The sequence below is a fragment of the Astatotilapia calliptera genome, chromosome 3, assembly GCF_964374335.1.
Source record: "Astatotilapia calliptera chromosome 3, fAstCal68.1, whole genome shotgun sequence".
Taxonomy (NCBI): Eukaryota; Metazoa; Chordata; class Actinopteri; order Cichliformes; family Cichlidae; genus Astatotilapia; species Astatotilapia calliptera.
In genome coordinates, this window is record NC_137424.1 from 22,494,543 (window position 1) to 22,509,539 (window position 14,997).

The 14,997-nt window shown below is 58.6% G+C and overlaps 6 non-coding genes across 6 annotated transcripts; all 6 read right to left on the minus strand.

The window, feature by feature from the left end:
* Window positions 1-268: 268 nt before the first annotated feature.
* On the minus strand, window positions 269-387 carry LOC145427779 (5S ribosomal RNA). The gene has a single exon (XR_013908321.1). It is a non-coding gene; the product is annotated as a 5S ribosomal RNA (ribosomal RNA).
* Window positions 388-4,322: 3,935 nt separating this feature from the next.
* LOC145427518 (5S ribosomal RNA) lies at window positions 4,323-4,441 on the minus strand. The gene has a single exon (XR_013908060.1). It is a non-coding gene; the product is annotated as a 5S ribosomal RNA (ribosomal RNA).
* Window positions 4,442-5,537: 1,096 nt separating this feature from the next.
* On the minus strand, window positions 5,538-5,656 carry LOC145426930 (5S ribosomal RNA). Its single transcript, XR_013907651.1, has one exon. It is a non-coding gene; the product is annotated as a 5S ribosomal RNA (ribosomal RNA).
* Window positions 5,657-8,047: 2,391 nt separating this feature from the next.
* On the minus strand, window positions 8,048-8,166 carry LOC145426360 (5S ribosomal RNA). Its single transcript, XR_013907070.1, has one exon. It is a non-coding gene; the product is annotated as a 5S ribosomal RNA (ribosomal RNA).
* A 2,242-nt stretch (window positions 8,167-10,408) lies between these two features.
* Window positions 10,409-10,527, minus strand: LOC145427519 (5S ribosomal RNA). Its single transcript, XR_013908061.1, has one exon. It is a non-coding gene; the product is annotated as a 5S ribosomal RNA (ribosomal RNA).
* A 4,094-nt stretch (window positions 10,528-14,621) lies between these two features.
* On the minus strand, window positions 14,622-14,740 carry LOC145426931 (5S ribosomal RNA). The gene has a single exon (XR_013907652.1). It is a non-coding gene; the product is annotated as a 5S ribosomal RNA (ribosomal RNA).
* Window positions 14,741-14,997: the final 257 nt, after the last annotated feature.

Here is a 14,997-nt window from a genome sequence, read left to right on the forward strand (position 1 = left end):
GTGTAAGTGGCCTCAGCCAGCAGCCACAGGCCCTGGTGTGGTGTAAGTGGCCTCAGCCAGCAGCCACAGGCCCTGATGTGGTGTAAGTGGCCCCAGCCGGTCACTCAGGCCCTGGTGTGGTGTAGGTGGCATCAGCTAGCAGCACAAGACATTGGAAAACAGCCAAAAGCAATGTCGTTAATGTGCCCTCATTAATGGGCAGCTGCTTTTGGTCTTTTAATACACCCCTTCTCTGGATCAAAAGCGGTTCAGTGACATGAAAATGAAATGCTTACAGCACCAGGTATTCCCAGGCGGTCTCCCATCCAAGTACTAACCAAGCCCAGCCCTGCTTAGCTTCCGAGATCAGACGAGGTCGGGCGTGCTCAGGGTGGTATGGCCGTAAGCTGCTGGCCCCAGCACAATGTCTCAATTTATGGATTCAACTGATTAGGTGGCAAGTACCTGAAGTTACGAAGACAATCCTTTAACCATACCTGCATTTTTGCATAATACCCTAACCCAAAGGCTCAGTTTAGCATTTATCTAACAGCACAGGCCCTGGATTGTTGAAGATGGCCTCAGGAACCAGCACAGGGCCTGGTGTGTTGTACATGGCCACAGCAAGCAGCACAGGGCCAGGTTTGGTGAAGATGGCCTCGGCCAGAAGCACAGGGTCTGGTGTGATATGAGTGGCCTGAGCAAGAGCCACAGGCCCTGGTGTGGTGTAAGTGGCCTCAGCCAGAAGCCACAGGCCCTGGTGTGGTGTAGGTGGCCTCAGCCAGCAGCCACAGGCCCTTGTGTGGTGTAAGTGGCCTCAGCCAGCAGCCACAGGCCCTGGTGTGGTGTAAGTGGCCTCAGCCAGCAGCCACAGGCCCTGGTGTGGTGTAATTGGCCTCAATAGCAACTAATGCCCTGGTGTGGTGTAGGTGGCCTCAATAGCAACTAAGGCCCTGGTGTGGTGTAAGTGGCCTCAGCCAGTGCCACAGGCCCTGGTGTGGTGTAAGTGGCCTGAGCAAGAGCCACAGACCCTGTTGTGGTGTAATTGGCCTCAATAGCAACTAATGCCCTGGTGAGGTGTAAGTGGCCTCAGCCAGCAGCCACAGGCCCTGGTGTGGTGTAAGTGGCCTCAGCCAGTGCCACAGGCCCTGGTGTGGTGTAAGGGGCCTCAATAGCAACTAATGCCCTGGTGTGGTGTAAGTGGCCTCAGCCAGCAGCCACAGGCACTGGTGTGGTGTAAGTGGCCTCAGCCAGCAGCCACAGGCCCTGGTGTGGTGTAAGTGGCCTCAGCCAGCAGCCACAGGCCCTGGTGTGGTGTAAGTGGCCTGAGCCAGCTGCCACAGGCCCTGGTGTGGTGTAAGTGGCCTCAGCCAGAAGCCACAGGTACTGGTGTTGTGTAAGTGCCCTCAGCCAGCAGCCACAGGCCCTGGTGTGGTGTAAGTGACCTCAGCCAGCAGCCACAGGCCCTGGTGTGGTGTAAGTGGCCTCAGCCAGCAGCCACAGGCCCTGGTGTGGTGTAAGTGGCCTCAGCCAGTGCCACAGGCCCTGGTGTGGTGTAAGTGGCCTGAGCAAGAGTCACAGACCCTGGTGTGGTGTAATTGGCCTCAATAGCAACTAATGCCCTGGTGTGGTGTAGGTGGCCTCAGCCAGCAGCCACAGGCCCTGGTGTGGTGTAAGTGGCCTCAGCCAGTGCCACAGGCCCTGGTGTGGTGTAAGGGGCCTCAATAGCAACTAATGCCCTGGTGTGGTGTAAGTGGCCTCAGCCAGCAGCCACAGGCACTGGTGTGGTGTAAGTGCCCTCAGCCAGCAGCCACAGGCCCTGGTGTGGTGTAAGTGGCCTCAGCCAGCAGCCACAGGCCCTGGTGTGGTGTAAGTGGCCTCAGCAAGAGCCACAGGCCCTGGTGTGGTGTAAGTGGCCTCAGCCAGAAGCCACAGGCACTGGTGTGGTGTAAGTGCCCTCAGCCAGCAGCCACAGGCACTGGTGTGGTGTAAGTGACCTCAGCCAGCAGCCACAGGCCCTGGTGTGGTGTAAGTGGCCTCAGCCAGCAGCCACAGGCCCTGGTGTGGTGTAAGTGGCCTCAGCCAGTGCCACAGGCCCTAGTGTGGTGTAAGTGGCCTGAGCAAGAGTCACAGACCCTGGTGTGGTGTAATTGGCCTCAATAGCAACTAATGCCCTGGTGTGGTGTAGGTGGCCTCAGCCAGCAGCCACAGGCCCTGGTGTGGTGTAAGTGGCCTCAGCCAGTGCCACAGGCCCTGATGTGGTGTAAGTGGCCTGAGCAAGAGCCACAGACCCTGGTGTGGTGTAATTGGCCTCAATAGCAACTAATGCCCTGGTGTGGTGTAAGTGGCCTCAGCCAGAAGCCACAGGCACTGGTGTGGTGTAAGTGGCCTCAGCCAGCAGCCACAGGCCCTGATGTGGTGTAAGTGGCCCCAGCCAGCAGCCACAGGCCCTGGTGTGGTGTAAGTGGCCTCAGCCAAAAGCCACAGGCACTGGTGTGGTGTAAGTGCCCTCAGCCAGCAGCCACAGGCACTGGTGTGGTGTAAGTGACCTCAGCCAGCAGCCACAGGCCCTGGTGTGGTGTAAGTGGCCTCAGCCAGCAGCCACAGGCCCTGGTGTGGTGTAAGTGGCCTCAGCCAGTGCCACAGGCCCTGGTGTGGTGTAAGTGGCCTGAGCAAGAGTCACAGACCCTGGTGTGGTGTAATTGGCCTCAATAGCAACTAATGCCCTGGTGTGGTGTAAGTGGCCTCAGCCAGCAGCCACAGGCCCTGGTGTGGTGTAAGTGGCCTGAGCAAGAGCCACAGGCCCTGGTGTGGTGTAAGTGGCCTCAGCCAGAAGCCACAGGCACTGGTGTGGTGTAAGTGGCCTCAGCCAGCAGCCACAGTCCCTGGTGTGGTGAAAGTGGCCTCAGCCAGCAGCCACAGGCCCTGGTGTGGTGTAAATGGCCTCAGCCAGCAGCCACAGGCCCTGGTGTGGTGTAAGTGGCCTCAGCCAGAGCCACAGGCCATGGTGTGGTGTAAGTGGCCTCAGCCAGTGCCACAGGCCCTGGTGTGGTGTAAGTGGCCTGAGCAAGAGCCACAGACCCTGGTGTGGTGTAATTGGCCTCAATAGCAACTAATGCCCTGGTGTGGTGTAAGTGGCCTCAGCCAGTGCCACAGGCCCTGGTGTGGTGTAAGGGGCCTCAATAGCAACTAATGCCCTGGTGTGGTGTAAGTGGCCTCAGCCACCAGCCACAGGCACTGGTGTGGTGTAAGTGGCCTCAGCCAGCAGCCACAGGCCCTGGTGTGGTGTAAGTGGCCTGAGCCAGCTGCCACAGGCCGTAGTGTGGTGTAAGTGGCCTCAGCCAGAAGCCACAGGCACTGGTGTGGTGTAAGTGCCCTCAGCCAGCAGCCACACGCCCTGGTGTGGTGTAAGTGACCTCAGCCAGCAGCCAAAGGCCCTGGTGTGGTGTAAGTGGCCTCAGCCAGCAGCCACAGGCCCTGGTGTGGTGTAAGTGGCCTCAGCCAGTGCCACAGGCCCTGGTGTGGTGTAAGTGGCCTGAGCAAGAGTCACAGACCCTGGTGTGGTGTAATTGGCCTCAATAGCAACTAATGCCCTGGTGTGGTGTAGGTGGCCTCAGCCAGCAGCCACAGGCCCTGGTGTGGTGTAAGTGGCCTCAGCCAGTGCCACAGGCCCTGGTGTGGTGTAAGTGGCCTGAGCAAGAGCCACAGGCCCTGGTGTGGTGTAAGTGGCCTCAGCCAGAAGCCACAGGCACTGGTGTGGTGTAAGTGCCCTCAGCCAGCAGCCACAGGCACTGGTGTGGTGTAAGTGACCTCAGCCAGCAGCCACAGGCCCTGGTGTGGTGTAAGTGGCCTCAGCCAGCAGCCACAGGCCCTGGTGTGGTGTAAGTGGCCTCAGCCAGAAGCCACAGGCACTGGTGTGGTGTAAGTGCCCTCAGCCAGCAGCCACAGGCACTGGTGTGGTGTAAGTGGCCTCAGCCAGTGCCACAGGCCATGGTGTGGTGTAAGTGGCCTGAGCAAGAGCCACAGACCCTGGTGTGGTGTAAGTGGCCTCAATAGCAACTAATGCCCTGGTGTGGTGTAAGTGGCCTCAGCCAGCAGCCACAGGCCCTGGTGTGGTGTAAGTGGCCTCAGCCAGCAGCCACAGGCCCTGATGTGGTGTAAGTGGCCCCAGCCGGTCACTCAGGCCCTGGTGTGGTGTAGGTGGCATCAGCTAGCAGCACAAGACATTGGAAAACAGCCAAAAGCAATGTCGTTAATGTGCCCTCATTAATGGGCAGCTGCTTTTGGTCTTTTAATACACCCCTTCTCTGGATCAAAAGCTGTTCAATGACATGAAAATGAAAGGCTTACAGCACCAGGTATTCCCAGGTAGTCTCCCATCCAAGTACTAACCAAGCCCAGCCCTGCTTAGCTTCCGAGATCAGACGAGGTCGGGCGTGCTCAGGGTGGTATGGCCGTAAGCTGCTGGCCCCAGCACAATGTCTCAATTTATGGATTCAACTGATTAGGTGGCAAGTACCTGAAGTTACGAAGACAATCCTTTAACCATACCTGCATGTTTGCATAATACCCTAACCCAAAGGCTCAGTTTAGCATTTATCTAACAGCACAGGCCCTGGATTGTTGAAGATGGCCTCAGGAACCAGCACAGGGCCTGGTGTGTTGTACATGGCCACAGCTAGCAGCACAGGGCCTGGTTTGGTGAAAATGGCCTCGGCCAGAAGCGCAGGGCCTGGTGTGATGTGAGTGGCCTGAGCCAGAAGCCACAGGCACTGGTGTGGTGTAAGTGGCCTCAGCCAGCAGCCACAGGCCCTGGTGTGGTGTAAGTGGCCTCAGCCAGCAGCCACAGGCCCTGGTGTGGTGTAAGTGGCCTCAGCCAGCAGCCACAGGCCCTGGTGTGGTGTAAGTGGCCTCAGCCAGAGCCACAGGCCCTGGTGTGGTGTAAGTGGCCTCAGCCAGTGCCACAGGCCCTGGTGTGGTGTAAGTGGCCTGAGCAAGAGCCAAAGACCCTGGTGTGGTGTAATTGGCCTCAATAGCAACTAATGCCCTGGTGTGGTGTAGGTGGCCTCAGCCAGCAGCCACAGGCCCTGGTGTGGTGTAAGTGGCCTCAATAGCAACTAATGCCCTGGTGTGGTGTAAGTGGCCTCAGCCAGCAGCCACAGGCCCTGGTGTGGTGTAAGTGGCCTGAGCAAGAGCCACAGACCCTGGTGTGGTGTAATTGGCCTCAATAGCAACTAAGACCCTGGTGTGGTGTAGGTGGCCTCAGCCAGCAGCCACAGGCCCTGGTGTGGTGTAAGTGGCCTCAGCCAGCAGCCACAGGCCCTGGTGTGGTGTAAGTGGCCTCAGCCAGCAGCCACAGGCCCTGATGTGGTGTAAGTGGCCCCAGCCGGTCACTCAGGCCCTGGTGTGGTGTAGGTGGCATCAGCTAGCAGCACAAGACATTGGAAAACAGCCAAAAGCAATGTCGTTAATGTGCCCTCATTAATGGGCAGCTGCTTTTGGTCTTTTAATACACCCCTTCTCTGGATCAAAAGCGGTTCAATGACATGAAAATGAAAGGCTTACAGCACCAGGTATTCCCAGGCAGTCTCCCATCCAAGTACTAACCAAGCCCAGCCCTGCTTAGCTTCCAAGATCAGACGAGGTCGGGCGTGCTCAGGGTGGTATGGCCGTAAGCTGCTGGCCCCAGCACAATGTCTCAATTTATGGATTCAACTGATTAGGTGGCAAGTACCTGAAGTTACGAAGACAATCCTTTAACCATACCTGCATGTTTGCATAATACCCTAATTCAAAGGCTCAGTTTAGCATTTATCTAACAGCACAGGCCCTGGATTGTTGAAGATGGCCTCAGGAACCAGCACAGGGCCTGGTGTGTTGTACATGGCCACAGCTAGCAGCACAGGGCCTGGTTTGGTGAAGATGGCCTCGGCCAGAAGCGCAGGGCCTGGTGTGATGTGAGTGGCCTGAGCAAGAGCCACAGGCCCTGGTGTGGTGTAAGTGGCCTCAGCCAGAAGCCACAGGCACTGGTGTGGTGTAAGTGGCCTCAGCAAGCAGCCACAGGCCCTGGTGTGGTTTAAGTGGCCTCAGCCAGCAGCCACAGGCCCTGGTGTGGTGTAAGTGGCCTCAGCCAGAGCCACAGGCCCTGGTGTGGTGTAAGTGGCCTCAGCCAGTGCCACAGGCCCTGGTGTGGTGTAAGTGGCCTCAGCCAGTGCCACAGGCCCTGGTGTGGTGTAAGTGGCCTGAGCAAGAGCCACAGACCCTGGTGTGGTGTAACTGGCCTCAATAGCAACTAATGCCCTGGTGAGGTGTAGGTGGCCTCAGCCAGCAGCCACAGGCCCTGGTGTGGTGTAAGTGGCCTCAGCCAGTGCCACAGGCCCTGGTGTGGTGTAAGGGGCCTCAATAGCAACTAATGCCCTGGTGTGGTGTAAGTGGCCTCAGCCAGCAGCCACAGGCACTGGTGTGGTGTAAGTGGCCTCAGCCAGCAGCCACAGGCCCTGGTGTGGTGTAAGTGGCCTCAGCCAGCAGCCACAGGCCCTGGTGTGGTGTAAGTGGCCTGAGCCAGAAGCCACAGGCACTGGTGTGGTGTAAGTGGCCTCAGCCAGAAGCCACAGGCACTGGTGTGGTGTAAGTGCCCTCAGCCAGCAGCCACAGGCCCTGGTGTGGTGTAAGTGACCTCAGCCAGCAGCCACAGGCCCTGGTGTGGTGTAAGTGGCCTCAGCCAGCAGCCACAGGCCCTGGTGTGGTGTAAGTGGCCTCAGCCAGTGCCACAGGCCCTGGTGTGGTGTAAGTGGCCTGAGCAAGAGTCACAGACCCTGGTGTGGTGTAATTGGCCTCAATAGCAACTAATGCCCTGGTGTGGTGTAGGTGGCCTCAGCCAGCAGCCACAGGCCCTGGTGTGGTGTAAGTGGCCTCAGCCAGTGCCACAGGCCCTGGTGTGGTGTAAGGGGCCTCAATAGCAACTAATGCCCTGGTGTGGTGTAAGTGGCCTCAGCCAGCAGCCACAGGCCCTGGTGTGGTGTAAGTGGCCTCAGCCAGCAGCCACAGGCCCTGGTGTGGTGTAAGTGGCCTCAGCCAGCAGCCACAGGCCCTGGTGTGGTGTAAGTGGCCTAAGCCAGTGCCACAGGCCCTGGTGTGGTGTAAGTGGCCTCAGCCAGTGCCACAGACCCTGGTGTGGTGTAATTGGCCTCAATAGCAACTAATGCCCTGGTGTGGTGTAGGTGGCCTCAGCCAGCAGCCACAGGCCCTGGTGTGGTGTAAGTGGCCTCAATAGCAACTAATGCCCTGGTGTGGTGTAAGTGGCCTCAGCCAGCAGCCACAGGCCCTGGTGTGGTGTAAGTGGCCTCAGCCACTGCCACAGGCCCTGGTGTGGTGTAAGTGGCCTCAATAGCAACTAAGGCCCTGGTGTGGTGTAAGTGGCCTCAGCCAGTGCCACAGGCCCTGGTGTGGTGTAAGTGGCCTCAGCCAGCAGCCACAGGCCCTGGTGTGGTGTAAGTGGCCTCAGCCAGTGCCACAGGCCCTGGTGTGGTGTAAGTGGCCTCAGCCAGAGCCACAGGCCCTGGTGTGGTGTAAGTGGCCTCAGCCAGTGCCACAGGCCCTGGTGTGGTGTAAGTGGCCTGAGCAAGAGCCACAGACCCTGGTGTGGTGTAATTGGCCTCAATAGCAACTAATGCCCTGGTGTGGTGTAGGTGGCCTCAGCCAGCAGCCACAGGCCCTGGTGTGGTGTAAGTGGCCTCAATAGCAACTAATGCCCTGGTGTGGTGTAAGTGGCCTCAGCCAGCAGCCACAGGCCCTGGTGTGGTGTAAGTGGCCTCAGCCAGCAGCCACAGGCCCTGGTGTGGTGTAAGTGGCCTCAGCCAGCAGCCACAGGCCCTGATGTGGTGTAAGTGGCCCCAGCCGGTCACTCAGGCCCTGGTGTGGTGTAGGTGGCATCAGCTAGCAGCACAAGACATTGGAAAACAGCCAAAAGCAATGTCCTTAATGTGCCCTCATTAATGGGCAGCTGCTTTTGGTCTTTTAATACACCCCTTCTCTGGATCAAAAGCGGTTCAATGACATGAAAATGAAAGGCTTACAGCACCAGGTATTCCCAGGCAGTCTCCCATCCAAGTACTAACCAAGCCCAGCCCTGCTTAGCTTCCGAGATCAGACGAGGTCGGGCGTGCTCAGGGTGGTATGGCCGTAAGCTGCTGGCCCCAGCACAATGTCTCAATTTATGGATTCAACTGATTAGGTGGCAAGTACCTGAAGTTACGAAGACAATCCTTTAACCATACCTGCATGTTTGCATAATACCCTAACCCAAAGGCTCAGTTTAGCATTTATCTAACAGCACAGGCCCTGGTGTGTTGTACATGGCCACAGCTAGCAGCACAGGGCCTGGTTTGGTGAAGATGGCCTCGGCCAGAAGCGCAGGGCCTGGTGTGATGTGAGTGGCCTGAGCAAGAGCCACAGGCCCTGGTGTGGTGTAAGTGGCCTCAGCCAGCAGCCACAGGCCCTGGTGTGGTGTAAGTGGCCTCAGCCAGCAGCCACAGGCCCTGGTGTGGTGTAAATGGCCTCAGCCAGCAGCCACAGGCCCTGGTGTGGTGTAAGTGGCCTCAGCCAGAGCCACAGGCCCTGGTGTGGTGTAAGTGGCCTCAGCCAGTGCCACAGGCCCTGGTGTGGTGTAGGTGGCCTGAGCAAGAGCCACAGACCCTGGTGTGGTGTAATTGGCCTCAATAGCAACTAATGCCCTGGTGAGGTGTAAGTGGCCTCAGCCAGCAGCCACAGGCCCTGGTGTGGTGTAAGTGGCCTCAGCCAGTGCCACAGGCCCTGGTGTTGTGTAAGGGGCCTCAATAGCAACTAATGCCCTGGTGTGGTGTAAGTGGCCTCAGCCAGCAGCCACAGGCACTGGTGTGGTGTAAGTGGCCTCAGCCAGCAGCCACCGGCCCTGGTGTGGTGTAAGTGGCCTCAGCCAGCAGCCACAGGCCCTGGTGTGGTGTAAGTGGCCTGAGCCAGCTGCCACAGGCCCTGGTGTGGTGTAAGTGGCCTCAGCCAGAAGCCACAGGCACTGGTGTGGTGTAAGTGCCCTCAGCCAGCAGCCACAGGCCCTGGTGTGGTGTAAGTGACCTCAGCCAGCAGCCACAGGCCCTGGTGTGGTGTAAGTGGCCTCAGCCAGCAGCCACAGGCCCTGGTGTGGTGTAAGTGGCCTCAGCCAGTGCCAAAGGCCCTGGTGTGGTGTAAGTGGCCTCAGCCAGTGCCAAAGGCCCTGGTGTGGTGTAAGTGGCCTGAGCAAGAGTCACAGACCCTGGTGTGGTGTAATTGGCCTCAATAGCAACTAATGCCTTGGTGTGGTGTAGGTGGCCTCAGCCAGCAGCCACAGGCCCTGGTGTGGTGTAAGTGGCCTCAGCCAGTGCCACAGGCCCTGGTGTGGTGTAAGGGGCCTCAATAGCAACTAATGCCCTGGTGTGGTGTAAGTGGCCTCAGCCAGCAGCCACAGGCACTGGTGTGGTGTAAGTGCCCTCAGCCAGCAGCCACAGGCCCTGGTGTGGTGTAAGTGGCCTCAGCCAGCAGCCACAGGCCCTGGTGTGGTGTAAGTGGCCTCAGCCAGAAGCCACAGGCACTGGTGTGGTGTAAGTGCCCTCAGCCAGCAGCCACAGGCACTGGTGTGGTGTAAGTGACCTCAGCCAGCAGCCACAGGCCCTGGTGTGGTGTAAGTGGCCTCAGCCAGCAGCCACAGGCCCTGGTGTGGTGTAAGTGGCCTCAGCCAGAAGCCACAGGCACTGGTGTGGTGTAAGTGCCCTCAGCCAGCAGCCACAGGCACTGGTGTGGTGTAAGTGACCTCAGCCAGCAGCCACAGGCCCTGGTGTGGTGTAAGTGGCCTCAGCCAGCAGCCACAGGCCCTGGTGTGGTGTAAGTGGCCTCAGCCAGTGCCACAGGCCCTAGTGTGGTGTAAGTGGCCTGAGCAAGAGTCACAGACCCTGGTGTGGTGTAATTGGCCTCAATAGCAACTAATGCCCTGGTGTGGTGTAAGTGGCCTCAGCCAGCAGCCACAGGCCCTGGTGTGGTGTAAGTGGCCTCAGCCAGTGCCACAGGCCCTGGTGTGGTGTAAGTGGCCTGAGCAAGAGCCACAGACCCTGGTGTGGTGTAATTGGCCTCAATAGCAACTAATGCCCTGGTGTGGTGTAAGTGGCCTCAGCCAGCAGCCACAGGCCCTGGTGTGGTGTAAGTGGCCTCAGCCAGCAGCCACAGGCCCTGATGTGGTGTAAGTGGCCCCAGCCGGTCACTCAGGCCCTGGTGTGGTGTAGGTGGCATCAGCTAGCAGCACAAGACATTGGAAAACAGCCAAAAGCAATGTCGTTAATGTGCCCTCATTAATGGGCAGCTGCTTTTGGTCTTTTAATACACCCCTTCTCTGGATCAAAAGCGGTTCAATGACATGAAAATGAAAGGCTTACAGCACCAGGTATTCCCAGGTAGTCTCCCATCCAAGTACTAACCAAGCCCAGCCCTGCTTAGCTTCCGAGATCAGACGAGGTCGGGCGTGCTCAGGGTGGTATGGCCGTAAGCTGCTGGCCCCAGCACAATGTCTCAATTTATGGATTCAACTGATTAGGTGGCAAGTACCTGAAGTTACGAAGACAATCCTTTAACCATACCTGCATGTTTGCATAATACCCTAACCCAAAGGCTCAGTTTAGCATTTATCTAACAGCACAGGCCCTGGATTGTTGAAGATGGCCTCAGGAACCAGCACAGGGCCTGGTGTGTTGTACATGGCCACAGCTAGCAGCACAGGGCCTGGTTTGGTGAAGATGGCCTCGGCCAGAAGCGCAGGGCCTGGTGTGATGTGAGTGGCCTGAGCAAGAGCCACAGGCCCTGGTGTGGTGTAAGTGGCCTCAGCCAGAAGCCACAGGCACTGGTGTGGTGTAAGTGGCCTCAGCCAGCAGCCACAGGCCCTGGTGTGGTGTAAGTGGCCTCAGCCAGCAGCCACAGGCCCTGGTGTGGTGTAAATGGCCTCAGCCAGAGCCACAGGCCCTGGTGTGGTGTAAGTGGCCTCAGCCAGTGCCACAGGCCCTGGTGTGGTGTAAGTGGCCTGAGCAAGAGCCACAGACCCTGTTGTGGTGTAATTGGCCTCAATAGCAACTAATGCCCTGGTGAGGTGTAGGTGGCCTCAGCCAGCAGCCACAGGCCCTGGTGTGGTGTAAGTGGCCTCAGCCAGTGCCACAGGCCCTGGTGTGGTGTAAGGGGCCTCAATAGCAACTAATGCCCTGGTGTGGTGTAAGTGGCCTCAGCCAGCAGCCACAGGCACTGGTGTGGTGTAAGTGGCCTCAGCCAGCAGCCACAGGCCCTGGTGTGGTGTAAGTGGCCTCAGCCAGCAGCCACAGGCCCTGGTGTGGTGTAAGTGGCCTGAGCCAGCTGCCACAGGCCCTGGTGTGGTGTAAGTGGCCTCAGCCAGAAGCCACAGGTACTGGTGTTGTGTAAGTGCCCTCAGCCAGCAGCCACAGGCCCTGGTGTGGTGTAAGTGACCTCAGCCAGCAGCCACAGGCCCTGGTGTGGTGTAAGTGGCCTCAGCCAGCAGCCACAGGCCCTGGTGTGGTGTAAGTGGCCTCAGCCAGTGCCACAGGCCCTGGTGTGGTGTAAGTGGCCTGAGCAAGAGTCACAGACCCTGGTGTGGTGTAATTGGCCTCAATAGCAACTAATGCCCTGGTGTGGTGTAGGTGGCCTCAGCCAGCAGCCACAGGCCCTGGTGTGGTGTAAGTGGCCTCAGCCAGTGCCACAGGCCCTGGTGTGGTGTAAGGGGCCTCAATAGCAACTAATGCCCTGGTGTGGTGTAAGTGGCCTCAGCCAGCAGCCACAGGCACTGGTGTGGTGTAAGTGCCCTCAGCCAGCAGCCACAGGCCCTGGTGTGGTGTAAGTGGCCTCAGCCAGCAGCCACAGGCCCTGGTGTGGTGTAAGTGGCCTCAGCAAGAGCCACAGGCCCTGGTGTGGTGTAAGTGGCCTCAGCCAGAAGCCACAGGCACTGGTGTGGTGTAAGTGCCCTCAGCCAGCAGCCACAGGCACTGGTGTGGTGTAAGTGACCTCAGCCAGCAGCCACAGGCCCTGGTGTGGTGTAAGTGGCCTCAGCCAGCAGCCACAGGCCCTGGTGTGGTGTAAGTGGCCTCAGCCAGTGCCACAGGCCCTAGTGTGGTGTAAGTGGCCTGAGCAAGAGTCACAGACCCTGGTGTGGTGTAATTGGCCTCAATAGCAACTAATGCCCTGGTGTGGTGTAGGTGGCCTCAGCCAGCAGCCACAGGCCCTGGTGTGGTGTAAGTGGCCTCAGCCAGTGCCACAGGCCCTGATGTGGTGTAAGTGGCCTGAGCAAGAGCCACAGACCCTGGTGTGGTGTAATTGGCCTCAATAGCAACTAATGCCCTGGTGTGGTGTAAGTGGCCTCAGCCAGAAGCCACAGGCACTGGTGTGGTGTAAGTGGCCTCAGCCAGCAGCCACAGGCCCTGATGTGGTGTAAGTGGCCCCAGCCAGCAGCCACAGGCCCTGGTGTGGTGTAAGTGGCCTCAGCCAAAAGCCACAGGCACTGGTGTGGTGTAAGTGCCCTCAGCCAGCAGCCACAGGCACTGGTGTGGTGTAAGTGACCTCAGCCAGCAGCCACAGGCCCTGGTGTGGTGTAAGTGGCCTCAGCCAGCAGCCACAGGCCCTGGTGTGGTGTAAGTGGCCTCAGCCAGTGCCACAGGCCCTGGTGTGGTGTAAGTGGCCTGAGCAAGAGTCACAGACCCTGGTGTGGTGTAATTGGCCTCAATAGCAACTAATGCCCTGGTGTGGTGTAAGTGGCCTCAGCCAGCAGCCACAGGCCCTGGTGTGGTGTAAGTGGCCTGAGCAAGAGCCACAGGCCCTGGTGTGGTGTAAGTGGCCTCAGCCAGAAGCCACAGGCACTGGTGTGGTGTAAGTGGCCTCAGCCAGCAGCCACAGTCCCTGGTGTGGTGAAAGTGGCCTCAGCCAGCAGCCACAGGCCCTGGTGTGGTGTAAATGGCCTCAGCCAGCAGCCACAGGCCCTGGTGTGGTGTAAGTGGCCTCAGCCAGAGCCACAGGCCATGGTGTGGTGTAAGTGGCCTCAGCCAGTGCCACAGGCCCTGGTGTGGTGTAAGTGGCCTGAGCAAGAGCCACAGACCCTGGTGTGGTGTAATTGGCCTCAATAGCAACTAATGCCCTGGTGTGGTGTAAGTGGCCTCAGCCAGTGCCACAGGCCCTGGTGTGGTGTAAGGGGCCTCAATAGCAACTAATGCCCTGGTGTGGTGTAAGTGGCCTCAGCCACCAGCCACAGGCACTGGTGTGGTGTAAGTGGCCTCAGCCAGCAGCCACAGGCCCTGGTGTGGTGTAAGTGGCCTGAGCCAGCTGCCACAGGCCGTAGTGTGGTGTAAGTGGCCTCAGCCAGAAGCCACAGGCACTGGTGTGGTGTAAGTGCCCTCAGCCAGCAGCCACACGCCCTGGTGTGGTGTAAGTGACCTCAGCCAGCAGCCAAAGGCCCTGGTGTGGTGTAAGTGGCCTCAGCCAGCAGCCACAGGCCCTGGTGTGGTGTAAGTGGCCTCAGCCAGTGCCACAGGCCCTGGTGTGGTGTAAGTGGCCTGAGCAAGAGTCACAGACCCTGGTGTGGTGTAATTGGCCTCAATAGCAACTAATGCCCTGGTGTGGTGTAGGTGGCCTCAGCCAGCAGCCACAGGCCCTGGTGTGGTGTAAGTGGCCTCAGCCAGTGCCACAGGCCCTGGTGTGGTGTAAGTGGCCTGAGCAAGAGCCACAGGCCCTGGTGTGGTGTAAGTGGCCTCAGCCAGAAGCCACAGGCACTGGTGTGGTGTAAGTGCCCTCAGCCAGCAGCCACAGGCACTGGTGTGGTGTAAGTGACCTCAGCCAGCAGCCACAGGCCCTGGTGTGGTGTAAGTGGCCTCAGCCAGCAGCCACAGGCCCTGGTGTGGTGTAAGTGGCCTCAGCCAGAAGCCACAGGCACTGGTGTGGTGTAAGTGCCCTCAGCCAGCAGCCACAGGCACTGGTGTGGTGTAAGTGACCTCAGCCAGCAGCCACATGCCCTGGTGTGGTGTAAGTGGCCTCAGCCAGCAGCCACAGGCCCTGGTGTGGTGTAAGTGGCCTCAGCCAGTGCCACAGGCCCTGGTGTGGTGTAAGTGGCCTGAGCAAGAGTCACAGACGCTGGTGTGGTGTAATTGGCCTCAATAGCAACTAATGCCCTGGTGTGGTGTAGGTGGCCTCAGCCAACAGCCACAGGCCCTGGTGTGGTGTAAGTGGCCTCAGCCAGTGCCACAGGCCATGGTGTGGTGTAAGTGGCCTGAGCAAGAGCCACAGACCCTGGTGTGGTGTAAGTGGCCTCAATAGCAACTAATGCCCTGGTGTGGTGTAAGTGGCCTCAGCCAGCAGCCACAGGCCCTGGTGTGGTGTAAGTGGCCTCAGCCAGCAGCCACAGGCCCTGATGTGGTGTAAGTGGCCCCAGCCGGTCACTCAGGCCCTGGTGTGGTGTAGGTGGCATCAGCTAGCAGCACAAGACATTGGAAAACAGCCAAAAGCAATGTCGTTAATGTGCCCTCATTAATGGGCAGCTGCTTTTGGTCTTTTAATACACCCCTTCTCTGGATCAAAAGCGGTTCAATGACATGAAAATGAAAGGCTTACAGCACCAGGTATTCCCAGGCAGTCTCCCATCCAAGTACTAACCAAGCCCAGCCCTGCTTAGCTTCCAAGATCAGACGAGGTCGGGCGTGCTCAGGGTGGTATGGCCGTAAGCTGCTGGCCCCAGCACAATGTCTCAATTTATGGATTCAACTGATTAGGTGGCAAGTACCTGAAGTTACGAAGACAATCCTTTAACCATACCTGCATGTTTGCATAATACCCTAATTCAAAGGCTCAGTTTAGCATTTATCTAACAGCACAGGCCCTGGATTGTTGAAGATGGCCTCAGGAACCAGCACAGGGCCTGGTGTGTTGTACATGGCCACAGCTAGCAGCACAGGGCCTGGTTTGGTGAAGATGGCCTCGGCC